At 50.7% G+C, this 27130-nt stretch overlaps 1 gene segment (V, D, J or C); it reads left to right on the forward strand.

Annotated features, from left to right (window-relative positions):
• Positions 1 to 27130, forward strand: part of LOC122173242 (Ig mu chain C region secreted form-like) — a 1717225-nt gene that overhangs the window by 1347577 nt on the left and 342518 nt on the right.

Raw genomic sequence — 27130 nt, forward strand, 5'->3', positions numbered from 1 at the left:
TTCTCTCATTCTACAACTCACACCCAATTCCCTCCTCCGTCAATAAAGCGGTTTGTCAGTCTCTGGGGCAGAAACCTGCCTTCCTCTCCCACAGCTGCAGTTCCTTCTTCATCTGACACCCCCTGGAGAGACTCCCGCCTCTTGATATCCCCTGGGCATTGTCTGTATCGATGGCGTATGCGCCCGGCACATTTTGGAGTACCCCTGTTTCAAGGGAGAGACACGCATTGATTTCAATGGGCTTTCACCCTCAGACACGATGGGGCGCGTGACTCTCCTCTCCCATCCACTAGACAGGACTCCCTGCAGAGTGTCCCTCCCTCTGGTAGTTTATCGCCAATGGGTAAACCTGTATGCAAATCCCTGACCCACTGCTCCTGGGTCCCAGACCAGTGCTCTGTCCTCTGGACCCACCTTCCTACCCTCACAGCAGCCATGTCCTGCCACGTGCGCTGAGCGACGCACACGGTCTATGGGGTGTAAAGGGGGCACCTGTCCCTGAGGGGACAGCACCATGTACTGAGCACTCACCCCCGTCATCTCTTATACCCACCCTGGGAACCCGCATGCAAATCCCAGCCCGGGGCTTCCTGTTAAATACCAACCCCCGGTTCTCGGAGCCTCAGTCTCTCCCCAGACACAGAACTGCCCGGTCCTGCCCCTGGGGAGTTTCCCTCATTGCATGAAAACCAGAATGAAATCTCTGTTGCTTTTCCTTTCCCTGTTCTCCACCCTCACCTGTAAGTCTCTGTGGGGATGTAGGGGAATTAGGGACACACACACATAGAGATTCAGTGGCTAAATCATCTCTGGATTTCTTTTCCTTTTCCCAGGTGTTCTCTCTCAGGTGCAGCTGGTCCAATCCGGCCAGGGCGTGGTGAAGCCCGGAGACACCCTCACACTGACCTATACTGTCTCCGGCTTCTCTATCACTACTCAGAATTACGACTGGCACTGGATCCGGCAGCCCCCCGGGAAAGGGCTGGAGTGGATGGGACGGGTATATCCGTATAGTAGCGGGGCCACAAACTACGCCCCGTCTCTCCAAGCCCGAATCACCATCTCTGCAGACACCGCCAAGAACCAGTTCTCCCTGCAGCTCCGCTCGCTGACAGCTGCAGACACCGCCGCCTATTACTGCGCCAGGAGAGACACAGTGACCCAGAGCAAAGCAGCGAGTGGCACAAAAAGGGGAAGCGGTTTCCAAACAGCCCAGGGAGGGAGCCCACAGTCACAGGGATAGGCGAGCGCATTGAGAGAAACAGATGCACACACAGTGCACTGACTATGAACAAAACACATAGAAATTGCTTTGTTTTGTTTTTAATCCATGCTGTATTTACCCAGTTTCTCTGGACACGCCTTACCTTCCGCGGCCACAGAAATGGTCTCAAACTCACTATTAAAACAAAGGTATTTCTTTCATTTAATGGCTATCGGAACGGGCAGGGAAAGATTCATGGAATTAAGAGCTACAAAATAATCGCCCGGTGCGGCTGTTTGGGAGCACGTTGTTTGAAAGCAAACAGCCAACACCTCACTTTGGCTCTGTGCCTGCACCGTGCTGAGCCGGGTAAATCTCTTCCCCCTCAGCCCATTGATAAATCTCTGTGGGTGAAATTCATCCCCGGGCCGAGAGCCCAGCACCAAGGCCTGACCCCTAGTGAGCCCCACGTAAGCATGACATGTCCTTTTAATACCTTTGGCATGCGGCTCACCAGGGTAAGAACCAGGCCTGGCCGGGCCGGTTTGTTTATCTGCCGCATCTGCAGGTTCGGCCGATCGTGGCTTCCACTGGCCGCGGTTCGCTGCTCCTAGCCAAATGGGGCTGCAGGAAGCGGCGCGGGCTGAGGGATGTGCTGGCTGCGGCTTCCCGCAGCCCCCATTGGCCGACCCCTGTTTTAATATATCAGAGGCCCTGTCCTGTCATCTTTTCAGGACCCAACTTCTCTGTTTTTACCGCACTTCCCCTAACGTGTTCCCTTCTGTGCCTCTGTGCCCCAGATTCAGCCTCATAGAACCAACTCGTAACAAAATACAAGTTTACAGAGATCCAAACACAAGGCATAGTTCAAATTTCACAGGAATTTCTCAGTCCCACGCAGACGCTTAGCGATGAACAATCCGGCTTTTCCGCTGCTCTGCCCCACGTGGTCCATTGTTAACCTATGAGAAGTGGACGGGATGCGGGCCTGTTCTGATGTACAGCGTCTCCTGCACTTTAAGAACAGGGGCAGTTTCAGCTCAAATTTGAAGTGCGAGTGTGGTCGCTGGGAGCGCTGGGAGAGCTCTCCCTCTGCTCCTGGTAATCCAGCTCCACGAGGGGAATAGCTCCAAGGGCTGGGAGCCTGTCTACACTAGCGCTTTAAAGCGCTCAGACTTGCTGCGCTCAGGGGGGTGATTCTTCTAGATGTCCGTCCTTCACCCTGCTTTGCCAGCAAATTAAGTTGAAGAAGACAGGCAGGAAGCAGGAGCCAGAGAGCAGAGGTGGATCCTGAACTAGAATTTTTCACACCGTGGTTTTGCCACAGTTTGCACACACCAAGGCTGAATTGTGCTTCCTGAACACAGTGCTTCATTTCCAAAGCCACTGGGGTTCCGGAATAGCCAATGCCATGTTCTGCGGGAAGCGGGAAATGCGACCACTGGGCCTAAATTCACAGGCAGAGCGTGGGAATTCCCTGTACAGAAGCTATTGGATTGTGCTGTAGCCAAACTCCAAGTTTCTTGCACATGCCCATTCATAATAAAATATCCCATGTACAGAGATCGTCTCCATTTAAGAATTGCCTGTTTTCAAATAATCCTGGTTTTCTGAGACCACAGAAATTTACCACCACAGTTGTCTGGTTTATTGATGCACGAGACAGTCATTCTGTGCCTCTGTGTTTCAATAAATCTGTTTATACTGAAATCACATTCAAGATTACAACTGGGCAGGACGCCACCTGTCTCACAAGCCGCGTCAACATGTAGCATCACATCATTTTCCTCCCTTCAGCCCACGTCTGCAAAAGTTTGGCCACTAACTTAGAGGGGCAAAGTGTAGCAGGGGAATCATTTAATGTGAAAGGAGCCAGGCCTGGGGTATCACAAAATGTGGAGAGAGCTCAGACAGGCTGAATGGTCCATCCCAGCACAGCTGCCTTCACTACATATTTGCAGTGACTCAGCTGTGAAGTGATGAATCCTGGTCCCATTGAAGTCAAAGGTAGAACTCCCATTGGCTCAATGGGACCGGGAGTTACTCCCCAATGATGGAAATATGTGTCAGACTCATAACAGAAGCACAAGAAGACAGAACTACGTGTGCATGTGCAAAAGGAGGGATTTCGGGATACGTCGTATCACCGGGTTGTGTAATTAAATCCGAATTGCTGAATCTCTGTAGGATTCATCCTCATATCTCTGGCTTTATGATAACTCCATTTCTCCAACTGCAAACACCTGCACTGACATTTCAAGCTGAGGGCTCAGGTCCAAGCTGTGTCTTATAAAGAGGAGGAGATGCAAATTCAGTGCCTCGGCGCGCTATAGAAACCCCGTGATCTCTGGGACCCCACAGTGTGAGAAGGGAGGAGGGGCAAGTCCGGGTGTCCATGCAGTTACCACCAGAAACCCTCCAGCGTCAGAAACATGAGACTGTGGCCCCCCCTCGCTTTCTTTCTAGCGGCCCTTCGAGGTAATTTTATTCCCTTCCCCGCTACATGGACTGGAGACACCAGGGGATGCTGCACATTCCTACCCTGACCCAAAGCGCAGTGACATCACTGGGAACCTGTGTGCTGCTTCTAACGGGCTCTGAGCCAGGCCAGGGGTGAATGTGATTCTCCTTCTGTCTTTCCAGGTGTCCAGTCACAGGTGCAGCTGGTGGAGTCCGGAGGGGGTTTCAAATGCCGGGGGGATCTCTCCGCCTCTCCTGCAAAGCCTCTGGATTCACCTTCAGCAGCTACTGGATGAACTGGGTCTGTCAGGCTCCCGGGAAGGGACTGGAGTGGGTCGCAGAGATACTTGAGCCTGCTAATAATTTAGCAGCATATTACAGTGATGCTGTTAAAGGGCGATTCACCATCTCCAGGGACGAGTCCAGCAGCTCGGTGTATCTGCAAATGAACAGCCTGAGAGCCAAAGGCCTTGGCTACACTGGCAATTCACAGCGCTGCACTTGCTGCACTCAGGGGTGTGAAAACACCCCCCCCCCCCGAGCGCAGCAAGTACAGCGCTGTAAAGCACCAGTGTAATCAGAGCCTGCAGCGCTGCACGCTCGCTCGCAGCGCTGCAAGCTACTCCCCTCAGGGGAGGAGTCACAAGGTCCAGGATCTCAATTAAGTCGGGGGGCAACTACGGATATAACAGGGACGGGAGTGAGGTCACAGGGCTAAACGCAGGGAACCAGACAGGGACACCGAGCAGAGAACCCCGGACAGCGACCACTGCTCCTCCAAGGCGTCAAGGGAGCCAGCGGACGCAGCCCAGAGGAACTCTGCCCGGATGCCTGAGACCAGGGAGGAGTGGTCACAGAGCACCCCCTCATCCACCATCCTCTTCCTGGTGACTAAGGCCAGAGAGAGCATTTGCCTTGAACAAAACAGACTAGTTCAAGCCCTAGCAGTTGTCTGGGATTTCTGGGGGGTGGCGCTCACGCTCCACAGCAGTGAAAAACAGATGCGAAGTATCTTCCCTTATGGAAACCGCACTGAGCTGTAATAGGAGAGAGAAGCTCCTCTGGTTCCATCTCTCCCCGGGTAGCACAGTGACAGTGAGCAAATGCCCAGGGTGGATTTCAGTGGAGCAGGAAGAAAGAACATCCGCCCTCGCGCTATGAATGCGCCCAGTGACCCACCAGAGGTTTCTGATCAGACACTCCGCAGTTTACGGATCCCTCCTTCTCCCACTGCCGCAGCACAGAGAACATGAGCCAGTCCATCAAAAGAACCAAAGACGTTTAACTAAGGGGGTTAAGTAAAGTCACTGTGGCCGGACACAGGAGACAGGTGGAATGGGATTTCTGACCCACCAAGGAACCAGAACCGCAGACTGTAAAGTGGATCAGGGTTCCCTTGTGGGTTGGAAAGGACCGGAGACATCACAGAAATGCTGAGTTATTCAGCCGCCACTCCTGGCTTGCACAGTGAGGTTTGCATCATGGAGTCTGTCTGAAGCAGAATAATAAATCCAGGCTAAGATCGCTGTATAGAGTCAGACGAGCTTCACAATGTATGTGTCAGTTCAGATGACAGAGTAGAGATTGTGGGGCCAATTTGAAGTTATTTCACCAAGCGACTCCCAAGATAAACCCCTGCCCCGCTCCTCTGAATGACCCATTTCTAACTTCCTCTGAGAGAGAGAGAGAGAGAGAGAGAGCAAAACCTAACCTAGTCCATTTCCCTAGTGTATCTGTCACTGCAATCACAGCCCTTGTTCTGACGCAGCCCAGATAATACTAGATAATCTAGACAATACTTAGTCCTGCCAGGAGTGCAGGGGACTGGAGTCGATGACCTCTCCAGGTCCCTTCCAGTCCTACGATTCTCTCATTCTACAACTCACACCCAATTCCCTTCTCCGTCAATAAAGCGGTTTGTCAGTCTCTGGGGCAGAAACCTGCCTTCCTCTCCCACAGCTGCAGTTCCTTCTTCATCTGACACCCTCTGGAGAGACTCCCACCCCTTGATATCTCCTGGGCATTGTCTGTATCGATGGCGTATGCGCCCGGCACATTTTGGAGTACCCCTGTTTCAAGGGAGAGACACGCATTGATTTCAATGGGCTTTCACCCTCAGACACGATGGGGCGCGTGACTCTCCTCGCCCATCCACTAGACAGGACTCCCTGCAGAGTGTCCCTCCCTCTGGTAGTTTATCCCCAATGGGTAAACCTGTATGCAAATCCCTGACCCACTGCTCCTGGGTCCCAGACCAGTGCTCTGTCCTCTGGACCCACCTTCCTACCCTCACAGCAGCCATGTCCTGCCATGTGCGCTGAGCTGAGCACACAGTCTGTGAGGTGTAGAGGGGGCATCTGCCCTGAGGGGACAGCACCATGTACTGAGCATTCACCCCCGTCATCTCTTATACCCACCCTGGGAACCCGCATGCAAATCCCTGCCCCAGGGGTTCCTGTTAAATACAAACCCCCCATTCTCGGAGCCTCAGTCTCTCCCCAGACACAGAACTGCCCGGTCCTGCCCGAAGGGGAGTTTCCCTCATTGCATGAAAACCAGAATGAAATCTCTGTTGCTTTTCCTTTCCCTGTTCTCCACCCTCACCTGTAAGTCAGGGTAGAGTCTCCCTGGGCTGTGGGGAATTGGGGGAATTAGGGACACGCACACACACACACATTCAGTGGCTAAATCATCCCTGGATTTCTTTCCCTTTTCCCAGGTGTTCTCTCCCAGGTGCAGCTGGTCCAGTCGGGCCCAGGAATGGTGAAGCCCGGAGAGACCCTCGCACTGACCTGCGCTGTCTCGGGTGTCTCCATCACTGACAGGAGCTACGATTGGAACTGGATCCGGCAGCCCCCCGGGAAAGGGCTGGAGTGGATGGGACGGGTATATCCGTATAGTAGCGGGGCCACAAACTACGCCCCGTCTCTCCAAGCCCGAATCACCATCTCTGCAGACACCGCCAAGAGCCAGTTCTCCCTGCAGCTCCGCTCGCTGACAACTGCAGACACCGCCACCTATTACTGCGCCAGGAGAGACACAGTGACCCTGAGCAAAGCAGCGACTGGCACAAAAAGGGGAAGCGGTTTCCAAACAGCCCAGGGAGGCCACAGTTACAGGGATAGACGAGCGCATTGAGAGAAACAGATGCACACACGGTGAACTCACTATGAACAAAACACATAGAAATAGTTTTGTTTTGTTTTTAATCCATGCTGTATTTACCCAGTTTCTCTGGACACGCCTTACCTTCCGCGGCCACAGAAATCATCTTAAACTCACTATTAAAACAAAGGTATTTCTTTCATTTAATGGTTATCGGAGTGGGCAGGGAAAGATTCATGGAATTAAGAGCTACAAAATAATCGCCCGGTGCGGCTGTTTGGGAGCACGTTTTTTGAAAGCAAACAGCCAACACCTCACTCTGGCTCTGTGCCTGCACCGTGCTGAGCCGGGTAAATCTCTTCCCCCTCAGCCCATTGATAAATCTCTGTGGGTGAAATTCATCCCCGGGCCGAGAGCCCAGCACCAAGGCCTGACCCCTAGTGAGCCCCACCTAACCACGAAGTGCCCTTTTAATAGTTCACAGGCCTAGTCCTGTCATCTGTGCAGGACCCAACTTCTCTGTTTTTACCGCATTTCCCCTAAGGTGCTGCCTTCTCTGCCTCTGTGCCCCAGATTCAGCCTCATGGAACCAACTCGTAACAAAATACAAGTTTACAGAGATCCAAACACAAGGCATAGTTCAAATTTCACAGGAATTTCTCAGTCCCACGCAGACGTTTAGCGATGAACAATCCGGCTTCTCCGCTGCTCTGTACCTTGTGGTCCATTGTTAACCTCTGCAGAGTGGATGGGGTGTGGGCCTGTTCTGATGTACAGCATCTCCTGCACTTTAAGAACAGGGGCAGTTTAAGATCAAATGTCTAGAGTCTACTACAGCTGGTGTATAGAACAGGGGCAGATGACCAGAGTCACAACATAAATAACCTGCTGATGAAGACTCCAGGTTATTTATGTTGTGACTCTGGTCACCTGACAAACTGGGATGCTGATGAAGACTCCAATTCCACCAGAGACGTCCTTTGGGGCCATCTGCCTGTCCCAAGTCAGGATAAAGGAGGAGGGTTGGGCGTGGGGCCAGCAACTCCACCCCGTAAAAAATCAACTTGCTACAGAAACGCCAACAATAGAGATAACAGAGACTTTTAGCCTGGAAAAAGAAGGGTCTTCAACTCGAAGACGCATGACGCTGAGTGGTGAAAGTCGTAAGGAAGCCACTAAGCCGATTACCCTTCTTGCAACCAGGAGGATTACCATCGGTACATGGAACGTGAGGACCATGTACGAGTCAAGAAAGATGCCGCAGGTCGCAGCAGAGATGAGGAGCAACACCCTGACCCTACTAGGCATTAGCGAGACAAGATGGACACAAGATGGACAGAGACGACTGTTGACAGGAGAGCTGTTGCTGTATTCCGGACATGAAGAGAGCGACGCACCCCACACACAGGGAGTAGGCTTCATGTTGTCCAAGCAGGCACAGAGAGCACTGATTGGTTGGGAGACACATGGTTCCAGGATCATCACAGCATCCTTCAGAACTAAAATGAAGAGGATTAAGATGAATGTTGTACAGTGATATGCTCCAACCAATGACAGTGAAGAGGGGGACAAAGACTATTTTTACAACAGACTTCAGAAAATATTAGAGATTCCCCCAGACAAAGACATCACCATCCTTATGGGAGACTTTAATGCCAAAATTGGACCTGACAACACAGGTTATGAACAAGTCATGGGGACCCACGCTCTGGGAGAGATGAGCGAGAATGGAGAGAGATTTGTGGATCTGTGTGCACTTAACAACCTTCCTTACAAGCGGATCCACAAGAGTACCTGGGTATCGCCAGCAGGCACGATAGAAAACCAGATCGATCATGTCTGTATTAGCAAGTTTCAGAGTAGCAGCCGTGTTAGTCTGTATCCGCAAAAAGAAGAACAGGAGTACTTGTGGCACCTTAGAGACTAACAAATTTATTAGAGCATAAGCTTTCGTGGACTACAGCCCATATGCATCCGAAGAAGTGGGCTGTAGATCTAAATCTAAGAACAAGTACTCCTGTTCTTCTTTTTGTATTAGCAAGAAGTCCAGAAGATCTTTGCAGGACGTTAGAGTTAGAAGAGGAGCAGACGTAGCGTCCGACCATCACTTACTGGTGGCTAGATTGAAGCTGAAGCTGAAGAAGAACTGGATAGACGCGTCAGATAGAAGAGCGAAGTACAATGTCAGCCTTTTGAAGGATCATAAGACCAAGGAAGATTTTGGACTGCAGCTGAAGAATAAGTTTTCAGTACTACAGGATGGGTCTGAGGAAGAGGAAGACAGTGTACCCAACAGATGGCAGAAAGTGAGAGAGACACTTAGGTCAGCATGCCAGGAAGTGCTTGGAATCAAGAAATACCAGCAGAAAGAGTGGCTCACAGCAGAGACCTTGACTAAGATAGAAGATAGAAAGAAGAAGAAGGCAGTAGTTAATAACAGCAGGACTAGAGCAGCAAAGGCTAAAGCGCAAGAAGAGTATGCTGAAGCCCATAGAGCAGTGAAGAGGAATATTAGGAAGGATAAGAGAGATTATGTGGATGGACTGGCAGCAGAAGCGGAACAGGCAGCATACAACGGTAACATGAAACAGCTGTATGACATCACCAAGCGACTGTCTGGAAAGTTCAGCAAGCCAGAACGTCCCGTCAAAGACAAGCAGGGAAAGTCTATAACAGAAATAGAACAACAGATGAATAGATGGGCGGAGTGCTTTGGGGGAACTCCTGAATAGACCAGCACCACTAAATCCACCAGACATTGACCCAGCCAACGAAGACCTTCCAATCAATGGACAGACCAACCAGAGATGAGATCAGAAAAGCCATCACTATGATGAAGAACAGGAAGGCGGCTGGACCTGACGATATTCCAGCAGAGGCGCTGAATGTAGATCTGGACGCTTCAGTGGAAATGCTGTACCCCCTCTTTGAGAAGATATGGGAAGAAGAAGTGATTCCGGCAGACTGGAAAGAGGGATACCTTATTAAAATCCCCAAGAAAGGAGACCTCAGCAATTGTGCCAACTACAGAGGAATCACACTTCTGTTGGTGCCAGGGAAGGTCTTCAACTGAGTCCTCTTAGAGAGAATGAAGGATGCCGTCGATCCACAGCTACGAGATGAGCAGGCACGTTTCCAGCAAAACAGATCATGCACGGACCAGATAGCAACGCTCCGCATCATAGTCAAGCAGTCTATGGAATGGAACTCCTCGTTGTACATCAACTTTGTTGACTATGAGAAAGCATTCGATAGCGTGGATCGAGAGACTCTCTGGAAGCTCCTTGGGCACTATGGCATTCCAGCAAAGGTGTTCAACCTGATTAAGAACTTATATGATGGCATACAATGTAGAGTGATCCATGGAGGGCAAACAGCTTCCAAGTACGAACTGGAGTCAGACAAGGATGCTTGTTGTCACCATTTCTCTTTCTCTTTGTCATTGATTGGATTATGAAGACATCCACTTATGAGAGCTGGAATGGAATCCAGTGGACGTTGTGGACCCAGCTTGATGACCTGGACTTTGCCAATGACCTTGCACTCCTTTCACATAGCAAACAGCAGATGCAAGAGAAGACCAACGTAGTGGCAGCCACGTCATCACAAATGCAGCTACTCACCTCCCCTGCTCTAAACCCCTCATTCCCCGGATCCTGAAGCTCTGGCACTGAGAAGCTGCAGCCTTGTGGGTTCAAGCAGTCAAGTTGTTATTTACCCTTTCCCCAAATACAAAAACCAGGGGTCACCAGATGAAATTAATAGGGGTCCAAAAGTCTAATGAAGATCCCAGCGCCCTGTGCCCGTCGCTGCACAGACACACAGGACGGGACAGTCTGACTCCCGCATCCGGAGCCCTGGGGCGAGTCAGTCAGATCCCTTGCAGCAGGTAAACAAACCAGCCCGGCCCGCCAGGGCACTTACCCTGGCGAGCCGCGTGCCAAAGGTTGCCGATCCCTGTTATAGTCTTTTTTTCTCCATTGAAGTCTATGGATTTTGCCGTGTCAGTCTGTGACCTGTTACTCCTTAATCAGTGTTATCTTCTGATGCTAACAGTCCATGGTCACGTGACATAAATGTGGTCTAAACCCAAATAAATCTGTTTTACCCTGTATAAAGCTTATAGAGGGTAAACTCATAAATTGTTCGCGCTGCATAACACTGATAGAGAGATGTGCATGGCTGTTTGCTCCCCCAGGTATTAATACATACTCTGAGTTAATTACTAAATAAAAAGTGATTTTATTAAATACAGACAGTAGGATTTAAGTGGTTCAAAGTAGTAACAGACAGAACAAAGTAAGTCACCAAGCAAAATAAAATAAAATGTGCAAATCTATGTCTAATCAAACTGAATACAGATAATCTCACCCTCGGAAATGCTTCAGTAAGTTTTTCTCAGACTGGACACCTTCCAGGCCTGGGCACAATTCTTTCCCCTGTACAGCTCTTGTTCCAGCTTTTTACAGTTTATACAATTATAAAACTTCTCTGAAGTGCCCTGCCCTCTCCTTTCCCACCGGTCACAATGTGTCTGCCCCTCAAGGAGTGGTAGAATAATTGTTGATATAGTTAAGTAGCCTTTTTATCATTTCATTTACAGCCCCAAAGCACACCCTTTACGAAAAACACAACCAAAACAATGAAGAGGAAGCTTACAGGGAATGTGGGTAGGAGAGGCGAGAATTTATAGCGGGCTAAAAAATACAAAAACACCCCTCCCTCCAAGAACAGCATGATAGAAGAATGCAACTACCTGTTGGATTTCCATCTGAGAAGCCTCAGATGCGACCGCACCGCTCTGTGTTACTGTGCCAGCTAGGGACACCTGGGTGGTCCAGCCTATTATAAATATACAGAAATGGATTTTTGGTACATGTGAAAATTAACCTTTCCCCCATCTTCCCGTTGGGTCGGTACATTATCACTCGGTAATCAGTTAAAAGACAATAGTTGTATTTACAGGAGTGTTTTTAAAGGGAATTGGAGGAATTAGGCCTTTAATTTCCATTGATGCTGGAACGCAGAACTTACTGGGCGCCTGACTCCCTTAGGTTCCTTTGAAAATCACAGCATCAGTGAAGAGTCCGAAGGCCACTTATACACCACATGTAAAACGCACGGTGCAGCAGAGACTGTCTGGGGGTGAAAACTGCAGACGAGCTATAAACTCTGGCTCTGATTTTTAAAGGATCCTAAGAGAGTTAGGTGCCAAAATCCTTGTGATGGTCAGGGGAGTTGGGAACCCAACTCCATTATCCTCCACTGGAATTGCAAGTCTACAGCGTTACTTCCAATCCCATCTAAAAAGAGAGGATCAATTGTCACACTTATCTGATTCCAATAATCACAGGTACTTTAATTTTCATCTCTCCTGCCAGGTCGGGAGCCAAATATTCTTGTCTCTCAGGGGTGATGCAAAGCCACTCAGGCCGGAGAGGACATTTCCCTTGACCACAAAAGATTTTGATTCAACTCCTAGCCATTAATGTCTCAGAATGGGAGGTCATTGACCTCTCGTCATTATTTCTCCACTGCAACGGCGGTAGAACATCACATCACTGGTTGGAAACATACAGCAATGGAGACGTCTGACTCCTTCTATCTGAGCTCCAGTGCAGGTAATTCAGATCATCAATGGAAGGGGTTTGTCTCTCTTATAAGAAGCGGGATATGCAAATGAAGGTGACACTTTCCTGTTTAAATTTGTCTCACTCTGCCGAGGCTGCACCCGCAGAGATAATCCAGAGTTCTGCAATTGTGCAGTTACCAACCAATTATCCCCCCCAAGAACTTCCCCTTCAATCACCGGGGAAAATGGGACCTTGGATTCACCTACTTTTCACTACAACATCTTGGAAAGGTAGATTTGTACTCTCAGTAATTTTCAGAGTCAGCAAAAGAACAACGGCAAGGATTAAGCACCAAGAATAGCTTTCTTGGGGTCCAGCTTAAAGGTGACAATTGAATGTTGTATTATCACTCTTTTTATACTAACATCTATAAAGTGTCTTTATTCCCAGGTGCCCGCTCTCAAGTGCAGCTGGTGGAGTCCGGAGGGGATGTGAAAAAGCCCAAAGACTCTCTCCGCCTCTCCTGCAAAGCCTCCGGGTTCAGATTAGAAGACTATGGTATGGACTGGGTCTGTCAGGCTCCTGGAAGAGTCTGGAGTGGGTGGCGAGGTTTAACTCCCCAAGCGGATCGAGCCAATGGCACTCTCAGGCTGTCCAAGGGCAAGTCACCATCTCCAGAGACAATTACGTCAACACGGTATATTTGCAAATGTCTGGCCTGAAACCTGAGGACACCACCCTGTATTACTGTGCCAGGGACACAGCGTGGGGAAGCTAGTCTGAGCTGAAACAAAAATCTCCTCCTGAAGAGACTGGGGAAGTGATTTCCTGAGGGTGGCGCTCACGCTCCACAGCAATGAAAACAGCTGCAAAGTACCTCCCCTTATGGACACCTCACAGAGCTGTAATAGGAGAGAGAAGCTCAGCTGACTCCATCTCTGCCCCGGGAGCGCAGGGAGCAGATGTCCAGGGTGTATGTCACCGAGCAGGAGGAAAGAACAGGTGCACCCGACCTCGTTCTGTAGGTGCCTCCAGTGGCCCTCCAGATCTTTCTGATCAGACACTCTGCTCGGATCCCTCCTTCTCCCCTTGAAGTCAATGGAGAAGGTGAGCCCTTGGTGAACATCAGTGGAGAAGTTGAGCCCTAAGAGAGGATCATTGACTGGAAGTGTCAAGGCTGATTCCCCACTCTGGCACTTCGAGTGCAGAAGGTGGGAGCCCCCAAGCATTCTAAAAATTAATACTGGCCACTCCAGGCTTGTATTAAACTCCAAAGGTTACAGATTTACCTGGCCTTGGGTTAGTAGTGCTCTCACCACCCAACTGCAGAACCCCTTTGAGAGCCCAGGAAGGCGCACTTGGGAATTCCTCCCCGTGGGGTACCCTCAAGCCCCTTCACACTTCCCCCCTCCCCCGAAGAGCTGAGAAAGGAAAAGACAAAAAAACAAGAAATCAGCTGTTGCCACCAGCTAACTAAAAAAAATGTTCACAAACCTCTTAAGACACAGAAATCCAATCATGTTCTTTAAAAAGCTAAATTTTATTAAAAAAGAAAGAAAGAAAAGTACATCCGGGAACTCAGGCTATTGCTAGATTTTAAAAGAACAACGACAAGGATTAAGCACCAAGAATAGCCTTCTTGGGGTCCAGTTTAAAGGTTACACAAGGAAACTAAAGCACCTGGGGTTAGCACAGAGGAATTCACAAGCCAAAATAAACAGATCCCTGATTGTGTCAGTCTAACATTTCCTGTCTAACTTTTCTACTTCCATATCTGGGGTTCCAAATGAGTAGTTTCTAGGTATGATACTGATGAATTTGTATACCTGGTCCCAAGCTTCTTACAGCATAAGGGCTGCCCTGTCCCTCTGCAGCAAGAGAACAAAAGACCCCTACACCTACCAGTTTTCCCCAATGTGAAAGGGTACAGCTTCCCTATTGGTTCCCCTGGTCAGGTGCCAACTCATTTTTTAAGCTTCCCTCTTAACCCTTTACAGGTAAGGCCATTAGGGTACAGCTGCTAAGGAGAATTCTATAGCTAACTGAATGGTTGGGGAGTTACACAAGGATGCTACCCCCCACCCCCCATTTATCACAGGAAGGGAGGGGTCTGTGATAAAGGACTTTCTTTGTAAAGGGGCCAGCACAAAGGCCTTTGCACCTACTGAACCCCACCTAAGCCCTCTGTGGCTACCTGACTTTTATTCTTTGTCTGTGGCACTAAGCAACTTGACTCCAATATCTTTTTGATCATTATAACCTGAAGCATAGATTTTATGAAGCATCTTTGTAAACTCTTTCCATACTCATTCTCCAAATCATCCTGCAAAGGAACTGTTCAGTGATATAAATAATTGCTGGTATGTAACATTGGCCACAGCACTGAAGGGAAGAAAGACAGAGATTAGATAGATAGATAGATAGATAGATCGATCACTCAACTGCTTTCATTTAGTGGTTAGATATTCTCAAATTAAAAGGTGCAAAGAAATGCAGTTAGTGGACTCTGTGACCCACCTGCTATTAGATTTAACAACACGATTTAGTGTCACTCCTCCTGGATCCCATCTTATATGGTCTCCCCCCTCCCCCCCGCCACCAATGCAAATGAGCTCCCTGGGGCCCTGTTCATAGCCCAGTCCCGACCGCTCACCCCGCTCAGAGCCAGCGCCGGGCTTCAGCTTCCCATCCCGCCTGGGGAACAAGCCGCCAGCCGCAGACATGACCCCCAGCCTGGCCATCGCCTTCCTCCTGCTGCTCCCAGCAGGTACGGGCGGGACCTGTGCTGCCGCTGGGTGCCTGGTACTGCGTGTTCCCTAATAACTGCGCCTCTGGGAATCACTGCAATATTTCCCCTTTATTTCCCCCTCTGCAGGTGTCTATTCCCAGATCAGCCTGGTGGAGTCCGGTGGGGGAATCAAGAAGCCCGGGGAGACCCTCAGACTGACCTGCACCGTGTCCGGATTTTCTATCACTAGCTATGGGGTGCACTGGGCCCGCCAGCCAGTGGGGAAAGGGCTGGAATTTGTCAGTACCATCTGGTCAGGTGGAAGCACTAATTATAATGACGCTCTCAAAAATCGCCTCAGCATCACCAGAGACACCTCCAAAAGCCAAGTGTTCCTGCAACTGACCGGCCTGCAACCCGCAGACACCTCCGTGTATCACTGTGCCAGAGACACACAGTGAGGAAAAATCTATCCGAGCCCGCACTAAAACTAACCGTGCAGAGAACCAGCCTTCCTGGGTGAGTCGCCGAGAGCAGCAGCTGCCAGCACCGCGGTCTCTCTGCTTCATGCAGATTCCTCAGCAAGTTACAAGCGCTTGTGAGTTAAATTAAACTCCATATCACCCGAAGTCACACAGTGAATCAGAAACACCAAGACTGGGAATGGAACCCAGGCGTCCTGACTCCCAGGGCCCTGCTCTACCAATTTCTCTATTGTTGTGCTAAGAAGTGAAAGGAAAGACCCCAGAAATAGTGATACCTACACTCACGCTATAGCAACTAGATTATTCTTCCCTCCCATGGCTGGGATAATAAACAAGGCATCTTTATACCGGTGCCCGCTGCAGACACTAGAGCCTGACTATCATATGACAGCCAGGAACAGAGCCCAGACCTTCTGTTTAGTGGAGGACAAAGTCTGAGTTGTTGGTACAAGGGCCTGTGGACAGAAAGAAAAAAGCCAACACCTCACTCTGGAGTCTGGCCCTGTGCCTGCAACATTTTGAGAGGGCTAAATCTCTCCCCGCCCCCCCCCCCCCCCCCAGGCCATTGATAAATCTCTGCCAGGGCCGGCTTGGGTTTTTTGCCATCCCGAGCAAAAAACAAAACAAAACAAAAAAACCTCCAAGAGCGCAACTGCAAAAGCAAAAAAAAAAAAAAAAACTCCTGGCATGCCGCCCCTGGAATTCCAGGTCCCTCAGTCCCTCTCTTCCTTTGCGCTGCCACCAAAGTGCCGCTGAAGAGGAAGAGAGGGAGTGCTGGGAACAGAGCCCGGGGCTAGACCAGACAAACTTCTGCAGGGTCTAGTTCTCTTTAAGATCTTGCCATCCTTACTAATGGGACTGACCCCACTGGCTCTGGGGGAACACTTTGTGGGGTAAGGATTACTCAGGGTAGGAAGGGTTTGCAGGGCCACTCTCAAAATCCCAATGGAGCTGAAATCAAGAACCTCTCCGAGCGCAGACCTCACTGTTTCCAATCAGGTTTGCCTCTCTGGGCTCGAATCCATGTAGGGTTTAAATGGAAATCGGTACCGTTTCCAAGCTAACCAGTTTGCATCACACTCAGAAACCCTCAATCCTGAATTTCAGGGGTGTGTAAGGGGCCAGCACATCTGGGAAGAGGAGAGCACATAGGGGCTAGCACAGACGTGTCAGCCAATGCAGGGTCCCTTCACTGGGATATCTTGTAACCGCACTGGTTTATAATGTAAGAACGCAGTAAGGCACCTGAGGGGAGAGATCAAACAGTTGGTTTATGGCTCTCCAGAGTGAAGTTCAGCATGACAGCTAGATCCCATGTGCATCGACCCTGTCCTCTAAGCGAACATGGACTGGAACCTGGCAAGGCTAACACAGAGCTCAGGAGATTTCACACTCGTGTGTCTGGATGGAGAGAGAGATTCCAGACCGGGCGCTCCTAGGGAATCCTAGGGGGACCTGTCTGTACAGAAAGGCAGTGTACAGAGAGGGTCAGGCTGATGCAGCCAGCCCCGTTTCCGCCCCACCATCACCGCTGGAGCCCAATCCCCCAATCGCTCTGTATGGCTGCAGCAGGCTGCCCTAGCCAAAGGCACCTGATCTGACAGAGCAGTGTCAAAGGAAGACGTGACTCTAAAGAAACAGTGACTGGCCAGAGGGACAGGGCGTAAGGACACGTTTCCAGCAGATGCAATCTCCTCTCTCTGTGTCTCTGTATTTCTGCAGCACCCCGATGCTTCCACCCAGGCGGCTTTGGGAGAAGCAAAGACTCCCATGAACGTAACTGTCAGACTCAAACAGACTCCTAACAAAGGTGACACCAGACGCCATCCCGGGCTCATTCCGCGCTACTCTGGACACCACGAGGCGAGTCAAGGCCAGGTTAACTCCCCCCACGTGTTCTTTGCTTGTCTGAGAACCAAGCGCTTTCCCGATCTGCTGCCCGTGGCGCTGGCTTGCAACCAGGGACCCACGCGTGCTCCCCCGTGAACACAGCCCCTCTGCCCAGCCGCAGCCCGGAGAGATGGGCAGGTGCTGCCCTTGTCGCGGGAAAGACGCGAGGCGCTGGGTTGCCTGACAATTGGCTCCTCTCCCTCTCCTGTGCGGGCACATCCACACAAATACAAGATCTGCAGTGGCACGTGCTTTGCAGGGCTGCATGGAAAGGCACAGGGCTGGAGCCTACGCCCCTGGGGCACTCAATGGGAGTTTTCCCCACTGATTCCAGACCTCTGTGAGGTAGTTTGCTTCAGCTGTCAGTGGCCGAAGCTGGGGCTGAAGGCAGGACTGGGGCCTCCCCTCTGTGACTGCGGCTGGAGCCAGAGCTGGAACCGGGACCTTCACTCCCCTGCCCTGCAACTGGACCTGACTTTGCAACCAGAATCTGCACCCCTGGCTCTGGGGCTTCTACTGGGGGCTGGAGCCGGGGCCATGAGTCCTGGCCCTGTGGCTTGTGGTGCGGGCTGCAGCAGGGGCCGTACAACCCCTCTCGCAGCTTCCTAGGGTCCCCTCTCATGCCTCTGGTCGGGGCTGTGCACCTGTGTCTGTCGTCGTCTTCCCTCCCCCCCTCGCCCAATGTGTCCTGATATTTCACTCTTACGATCTGATCACCCTATACGAAAGTGTCAGGAGTACCCCAGCGCCCTGTGCCCGGCGCTGCACAGACACACAGGCCGGGACAGTCTGACTCCTGCACCCAGAGCCCTAGGGCGAGTCAGTCAGATCACTGGCAGCAGGAATGTGTGTCCCTTATAAGAAGGGAAATATGCAAATGAGGAAGACAGTTTCCTGTTTAAATCTGTGCCTCACTCTGCCCAGGCTGCACCCGGAGACACAATCCGCAGCCCCTGGGTCTGTGCAGTGACCAGCCAGTCCCCTGAGAACTTTCATCTCCAGCACCAGGGAAAATGGGATTTTTCCTCCTTGTAATTTTCACTGTAGCAGCTTTGGAAGGTATTTTCCTCCTCTGAATAACTGGCAGAGTTAGAAGAATATTGTGTTACGCTGTTTTTATACCGATATTAATGGCCTGTCTTTATTCTCAGGTGTCCGGTCCCAAGCGCTGGTGGAGTCTGGAGGGGATGTGAAAAAGCCCGGAGACTCTCTCCGCCTCTCCTGCAAAGCCTCCGGGTTCACTTTCAGCAGTGCCTACATGAACTGGGTCCGACAGGCTCCTGGGAAGGGACTAGAATGGGTCGCTCAAATATACCCCGGTGGGAGTAGTACAAACTACCTTGATTCAGTGAAAGGCCGATTCACCATCTCCAGGGATGATTCCAAGAGTGAGCTGTATCTGCAAATGACCGGCCTGAAGCCCGAGGACACCGCCCGCTATTACTGTGCGAGACCCACAGTGAAACGAAACCGGTTTGTGATGATACAAAAACCCAGGCTGCGGAATCACCCTTCTCCCGGCAGCCACGCGGGGGCAGCAGTGACACACACACACACACACACACACACACACACACACACGGCTTCGGGCTCAGACAGGAGACCCAGCAACTGGGTGAATGTAACACAAACCTCCCCTGAGTTTTAACCCTTCCATTCCCGGGCAACGTGACTCTCCTTCCTGCCCAGAGCCCTGCAGGGCCTGTGGTTCAATGATCCCTCGCTTCATCTGTGAACTCCAATCCGGAGTTAGTCCTGTTCTGAGTCGCTCTCCCCTCGCAGACCTGGCACATTGGCTCTCCTGGGGCCCGTCTCTGTGTCAGACTCACAGGACAGCGTCTGTCAGTGTAAAGGGGAGAAGTGCATTGGGGTTTGCATCACACGCAACGGATGGAGCGAATTCCTCATGGGGCCAAATCCTCTGCTAATGTAAAGTCAGCACAACGGCTTCCACTAGACTCAAGTTACTCCTGATTTACACCAGGGAGGCTCTGGCCCTTTCAGCAAACTGGAACGTTTATCGCATTAATGCAGCAGAAGGTGATTAGTTCATTATAACCGATGTGGGGCCCCTCACCGTGGCGTCTCCGCCCTTCACAAGCGGTTATTGCCTTTATCCCCACAACACCGCCGGGAGCCCAGGAACTATCACAGCCCCTGGTTCAGAGAGGGGAGACTGAGGCAGAGAGAGATGGAGGCTGGGATATGCAAATGGGCCATTCAGAGTCCGGGCGGGGCTGTGGGGCAGAGATCACCCAGTGCCTGAATAAACCCCACTCCGCTGAGCAGGGCCGGCTCTAGCATTTTTGCGGCCCCAAGCAAAAAAAAAATTTGGGGCTGCCCCCCACCCTTTTTTTGGCTTTTACACATTTGCACTTGGTAATTTTTTGTTGTTGTTTTGTTTTGTTTTTCTGGGTGCAGTACTCAGGGCCAGTGCAAGGAAGTTTTGCACCCTAGGCGAAACTTCCACCTTGTGCCACCCCTGACACCCAGCTAACTCCACTCCCGGCCCCCGCACGGCAGCAAATCACGCCCCCACGCCCCTCCACCAGAGGAGACCCCCCCGTGGCAGCTAATCCAACCCGCCATCCCCCCCCACCCGGGGAGCCCCCCCTGCAGCTAACCCCACCAGGGGAGTCCCCCTCCATGGCAGCTATCCCCACCCGGGGAGCTCGCCCCGGCTCACCTCTGCTCTGTCTCCTCCCCTGAGCACGCCGGCTCCGCTGTAATTCTCCTCCGCTCCCATGCTTGCGGGGCCAATTGGAGGAGAATTAAAGCGGAGGCTGTGTGCTCAGCAGAGGAGGCAGAGTGGAGGTGAACTGGGGCGGGGAGCGGTTCCCCCCCGTTACTGTGGGCGGACCTCCCCACACCCCCCACGCCCCCACGCCCCAGCTCACCTTCACTCCACCTCCTCGCCTGAGTGGGCTTTTAGGTGCCCTCAACCTCTAGGCACCCTAGGCGGCCGCCTAGTTCGCCGAGTGGTTGCACCGGCCCTGCTCCCAATGCATCTGCAAACACTGCAAATGTGGCCACGCCCGTGCGCCGGCAGCTGTCAGTGTGGACAGACTGCAGCGCTTTCCCTACTCAGCTGTACGAAGGCAGGTTTACCTCACCGCGCTGTACAGCTGCAAGTGTAGCCAAACCCTCACTTCTACTGACCCTGCCCGTACATTGCATGTACTGCTTTTAATCGCCCCGCCCATTTCCCACTAGCCCCTGCTCCGCTGGAGAGACACCCAGTGACGTCAGCAGGCTTCGGATCACACCCTGTGACATGAAGGGTGGGGATGGCTCTCCCATCCCCCACACAGAACTTACTGGACAGAGGTCTACCTGGTACTCCCCCCATCCCCCGAAACCCGCATGCTACTGCCTGTCCCAGCAGATTCTCCGGAGTCCCTCTCCTGTAGACTCTCCAACCCAGCCTCTCACAGCCACCACCTCCCATTCCAGGTGCGCTGAGCTGCGCACACCGTCTCTCTGGGGTGTTAAGGGGACACCTGTTGATACCAAACAGCTCTGTGTTTGGGGGGAACCAGGGCGCAGTCTCTGGGCTGTCTGACTCTTGAGGGACACCGTCCGTCTCTGCTTGAATCAAGAGGGATCAGAGAAAAGGCTTGCAGAGAGCAGTGAAGGGTGTTGGGAGACACACCTAGACCCCGTCTGACAAGGGTGACAAGATTAAGACATCTCCATTGTTGTTTCTCTACAAAAACCCCCTACCTATGTTCAAGTAAGTGTTCTAAGTAAGCTTAGATCTAAGCTTTGCATCAGTGCCACGGGGACTCCATCTCCTGACTGATCGTGCTGGGGGCTGTGCCTGTCTCCTGCCCTCAGGACCCTGAGCTATCACCATCACCTGGGAACCCCGACCAGTTCAAGCTTCAGGGAGCAGTGAGATCCTCTTCTTTCTCTCTCTCTGTTTTCCCTGCTACCTTAGGTATTAACCTTTGATAATGTCTGTTCTGTTGGTTTAGCCTCCTTGTGTAGTTATCATTTTATTCAATAAATAACTTTTATGGTTTAGCTGGTTGCTTCTCTCTCTCTTGTTGAACTTCATTCTTTTGTGTTTTTAGTTTCCCACATTCACTCTACAGCAATGCTTCTTTTACCTAAGCTAAAGATCCCTGCAGTGCCCAAAATACTGTGGGGTTTGCTCATCAGGTAGGTTACTGCCAGTACAATTGTGTTGTGAGATTGGGGATAGGGATGTCCTGAATCTGGGAAACATAAGGGTGGCAGCTTGAAAGTGCTGCTTGACCCAGTCCATGGAGCCCAGGGACATATAAAGGGTCAGCTTGAAAGTGCTGATTGACCCGGTCCACTCAGACTTGCTCTGTTAGTGTGTGTGTGTGGGGGGGGGGGGCGCTGGAAGAACCCAGTCCTGGGGAACCTAGGTCCTGCAGGATAGCTCCATTGGGAGGGGACTTGCAGAAGGGAGAAGTAGAGCTCCATATGAAAACACACATGACATAAGCAGTACTTTGATAGAATTACAGAACACCCCCCCTCAAAGAGTAACCCGAATAAATGAACATACCCCAAAGTAATGGGCAAATCTGGTAACAAATTGGTGGAGATACGTGGGCAGCACGTGACCCTAATCACATGGTAATTGTTGAGTAGTTGCTGTGGAGTGGGGAAACTGAGGCACAGTCCTGAGTAAGCTTTCTTTTTTTTTCCTTTTCCAGACCATGCTCCTTTAGCAAGGAATCTCTCTCATAGACTATTAGGTAACCTTCTGTTAAGGAATTGTGCTGAGAATACCTGTAGAACTGTGCAATAAGGAAGTAGAGATGGCTGAAAAAGACCTTTCTGCTGCTCACTTGAGACAGGAGAATGCCAGCAGGTTAGAGAGATGGGTAATAAAAAAGGGGAAATGCCCCTGGGAAAGGGGGTGTTTTAAGGGTGAGAATCCCCTGACTGAAGCTAGTCTGAGCTTGGAACAATATTGCACAACCGTTAAGCCACGTGGTAGTGCAAAGGATGCAGCTGCTTGTGACGTTATTGACATAAAATGGGACTGTATAGATCATTGTTGCAACCAAGGTCCTGTAATGGCACCCAAATCTTGTATAAAGGGGGTCAAATGGGGTGTCTAGGACAAGATTATGGTTTACTGGTTATGATTATGCTGTCTATATGTGTGTATCAGTTTTGTAGTTGAAGTTATGAATATTGGCTCTATACTGTCTGTATTTCAAACTTATGCTATGCTTCTGGGTGACATCCCAGACAAGCTGAGATTAGCTCTGCCTAGTCTGCTTGATGGCCCATTAAGGACCATCAGCTATACAATGGACCCATTGAGAGAAGGCAGATACGCCTTGTAACTCAGCAGAGTATGCAGGGACTGGCCCATGTGACTCCAGACTCCATTTTGCTGTAATTTTCCACAGTAAGAACAAAGGTGTTCTTACACCTGGAAGAGACTATATAAGGCTGATGCCTCATCTCCATCTTGTCTTCAATCCTGCTTCATACCTCTGGAGGAACTTTGCTACAAGCTGAAGCTTTGAACAAAGGACTGAGGACCCATCCCAGCGGGGGATGTATTCCAGAGACCTGATTTGAACCTGCAGTTTATTCCATCGCTGCTGCAAGCCTGAACCAAGAACTTTGCCATTACTGTATGTAATTGATTCCATTTAACCAATTCTAACTCTCATCTCTATCTTTTTCCTTTTATGAACAAACCTTTAGATTTTAGATGCTAAAGGATTGGCAACAGCGTGATTTGTGGGTAAGATCTGATTTGTATATTGACCTGGGTCTGGGGCTTGGTCCTTTGGGATCAGGGGAACCTTTTTCTTTTACTGGGGTATTGGTTTTTATAACCATTTGTCCCCATAACGTGTGGCACTGGTGGTAATACTGGGAAACTGGAGTGTCTAAGGAGATTGCTTGAGAGACTTGCGGTTAGCCAGTGGGGTGAGACCGAAGTTCTCCTAGTCTGGCTGGTTTGGTTTGCCTTAGAGGTGGAAAAAAACCCAGCCTTGGGCTGTAACTGCCCTGTTTAAGCAATTTGTCCTGAGTTGACACTCTCAGTTGGGTTCCGCCAGAACCGCATTGTCACACTGCTGCATGGGCCTTATTTGATGCATGTCTGGACATGGTTGAAATGGTAAAGAGAGGGCAGGAATTAGAGCTGGAGAAAAAGCAGTTACAACAACGTTTGAACAAATGTGAGACAGACGGGTGTGAGTTGATAGCAGAAAAGCTCAGAATGGTGACTGTACTCACAGATATACAAGAGGAGAGAGACAAGGCCAGCAGGACTGCAGAACGGTAGAGGAAAGAGTTAACACACACAAAAGTTCTGTTAGAAGAAGCAAGAGCAGCAACTCGCTTCTTGGCAGAAGAGAACAGGGCAGCGAAGGCAGCAGCCGACCATCAGGAGCGTGAGGCAAAGATTAGTAACTTGCGTGCCCAACTTAGTGCCCATAAAGGGGTGGTAGCAGCTGTAAGGTTGAGAGAGGATTGTGATTTCGAGCCCCCTGGGAAAACAAAGATACCCCCTGATGCTGTCCCCAAAAAAACATTTAACCCCGATTGGCCACACAGGCATAATGTTGCCCGTTTCCACAAGGGAGGTGAAGCGCATAGTTGCAGGAGCTGATCTTCCCACAACAGAGCTGGTTACGGATGTAGTAAGGTGGTCTCCTAGTCAAGCCAAGGCTATTGCTGAGAGACTGGGGCCACTGAACCGTGACACAGCCATTGCATGGCTGGCCCGGGTTTGGCAAATGTACCCCTCTGCTGATGGCTGGACTTAACCCAATTGGCTCAGTTATGCGCCTCTCCTTGTGCTGCAGATGCTCTAGACATAGGCATAGGTTCTTGGGAGCGGACGGCCCCTGGACCCCGGGAATGGATGATAAGTGCTCTGAAAATATTACTGCCTGCATCTTCCCTTAAGAAACTGTATATAATGGAAAAGCAGAAACCAGGAGAGGCCCCAGAAGCTTACCTAATTGGAAAGAAAATGCTGGCAGCTCTCTCTGATTCATTACCCCAGACAGAGGAGAATGGGATTGTCACTTTCCAGTATCAGGGACACGAATTAGTACAGAGCACTTATGAACATCTAACCTGGAGTGAACTAGTGGCAAAAATCAAACAGGCAGGAGATTTGCTGAGAGAAACTCGTGTCTTAAAAAGACAAGTCAGCAAAAAGACTACCTCAGAGCCTGGGCAGGCTATCACGTTTACAAATAATGGTCCTCACTCTGCCAGGCACCATCCCAATCCTAATTCCCCCACCTCCCACAACCCTGGGCAGCGCCGACCCAAGGAGACCCTTAGGAACATGATTTGGAAGGAGCTGGTGAATTTAGTGGAGGATATGGGAAAATATGATCGCCAGCCTCTCAGCATCCTGATTAATGCTTTGTCTCAGGTCATGCGGAGAACAGAGTTAATGCAGGGAGCTCCCCCACAACCCACTGCCCTGGTACGGAGTGCATCCCCCACACCCACTCCCTGTCAAAGCCAGATCCCTGCCCCCTCTTCTGAGTGGAGGCTTTGGGAGTCTGACGATTAGTAGGGGTGCCCGTTCCCCACGGGCCTCCCCAGCTGATCACAAGACATCAGTGCAACGTATGGAGGAGACCCACTGTGAGGGCTACAGCGGGGAACCCAGGGATGTTAGCCCAATTGCTAGCAAATATGGATATGTCAGTTGTCTCAGAAGTCATTCTGGACCCAACTGAAACCCAGAAAGATGTGTCTGTAGAGCAACCCCTAGCTGAAAAGAGAAAGGCCAAAATTTCTGGGGGAAATGAATTGTTGCCTAATAGTGCTCCTGAAGGAGTAAAACCTCATGGTAGCTTTTGCAAGCAGTTTGCTGCAACTGAAGGGTGTGGAAGTGGGTTGATGGAGTTAGCTCAGAATGAATCATTGCCTGTAGCACAGCGATTCTCAAACTTTTGTCCTGGTGCCCCCTTTCACACAGCAAGCCTCTGAGTGCGACCCCCCCCCTTATAAATAAAAACCCTTTTCTATATATTTAACACCATTACAAATGCTGGAGGCAAAGCGTGGTTTGGGGTGGAGGCTGACAGCTCACGACCCCTGACCTAATAACCTCGTGACCCCCCGAGGGGGTCCCAACCCCCAGTTTGAGAACCCCTGCTATAGCAAGCAACAGTGTAGGTGCTGAAAAATTTGGTTCAGTTTCTAGCTGCCAAAGTTTCTCAACTGTGTATAAATCCACTGACTTTGTTTTAGAAAGATCCAGGGTGGAAGCCATCCCTACTAAAACCGACACTGCCTCTGTCACCGCTAAACAGCTCTTTACACGCACCTGGGATGGCCGCTGCTCTATTGTGAATCGGGCCAGCCCCAGTGTGTGTCAGGTAGAAATCCTGAATGGGAAAAATGGGAAACCCTGGCGGAAATGGTTTCATTCTTCACAGCTCAAAGAATGGAAGGATAAACCACCTGACCCTCAAGACTGTCTTCTCCATCCTGTCAGCCACCCTTCTTGGCCAGCAAGAAGGAACGGCGTTGAGCTGTTGGAGAATACGCATCGAGTGGGCTGGTCAGTGCCTACCCCGATGTTGAGACAGGAAAAGGCCATAAAAGTCCTTGACTTATTATGGCCACCCTCACATAGGTCACTGTTTCATGTTCACTCTGTAATATTGGTCCCAGATTCTCCCAGTATATACGGAGGGAGTGTGGGAAGTTTTTCTCTCTTCTCTGCCCCCTCACAGGTCCCGTACATGAGCCATGACATCCCACCGGTGCACCAGCACCCTGCTGTTCATAAGTGTCTGGAGTCTGATGGTGTCCTGGCTCTCTGCTGTACCTGTGATCCCTCTGAACCTCTGGCAGGTGTTTGTCAGCTGGAGCCCAGGAAGCAAATTTGCTGTGCCACATGCATGGATTCTATGGGAACGGGAGCAACTCCCTGGCCCTGCAGTGTCGCTCTATGCTGTTGGCAACTCCTCAGGTTCCCCTTGGGAAAGCACTGCCAACTGCACGCAGAGTGCCACTGGAGAGTATGTACACCATCAAACACACCCAGGGACAGCCTCCCGGGTGGCGGAAGGTGCAGGGTGGCCCTGGTTTCCTCCGCTGATTGGGGAACAACCATGCCCCTACGTGTCATCATTGTCATTGGAACTCAGACACCTCCGTTACCCGGAGAGGAACTGCAGCTGTCTCTGATCATGCCAGCAGGCAAGAATATCACACGATTCCTCGTAAACTGGGAACTGCTGAACAGGACTTTAGCTGGACATGACTTGATTCAGCAAGGTCCCAGTAGTTCCATTAAAGTGCACACATTGTGACAAGCTCATGCCAGCACTTTGGTTTAAATTCTATGGGCATATTGCCATTTTGGAGGGATTTCATAAGCCCGGTTTGTACAGACAGGAATTGGGCCAACAACAACAAAAACATTTTAAATGTCAACCCTCTGATCACAAACCTTGCTCCCCTCCGATGTTTAAGAGCCCCAATTTCAGGACCCCATGTGTTGAAATTGGATCAACGAGAACATTTGGTTCTTCTACGTCAGACTTCTCTGAAGGAGGTTCAAATCCACTTAGAGGGCATGAATATCTCTCACTAGCACCTGCATGTGCTCCCTTGATTGGAACTAGCCTAAGAATATAACATAAGAACATAAGAACGGCCATACTGGGTCAGACCAAAGGTCCATCTAGCCCAGTAT

The sequence above is a fragment of the Chrysemys picta genome, chromosome 13, assembly GCF_011386835.1.
Source record: "Chrysemys picta bellii isolate R12L10 chromosome 13, ASM1138683v2, whole genome shotgun sequence".
In the NCBI taxonomy this organism is placed as follows: Eukaryota; Metazoa; Chordata; order Testudines; family Emydidae; genus Chrysemys; species Chrysemys picta.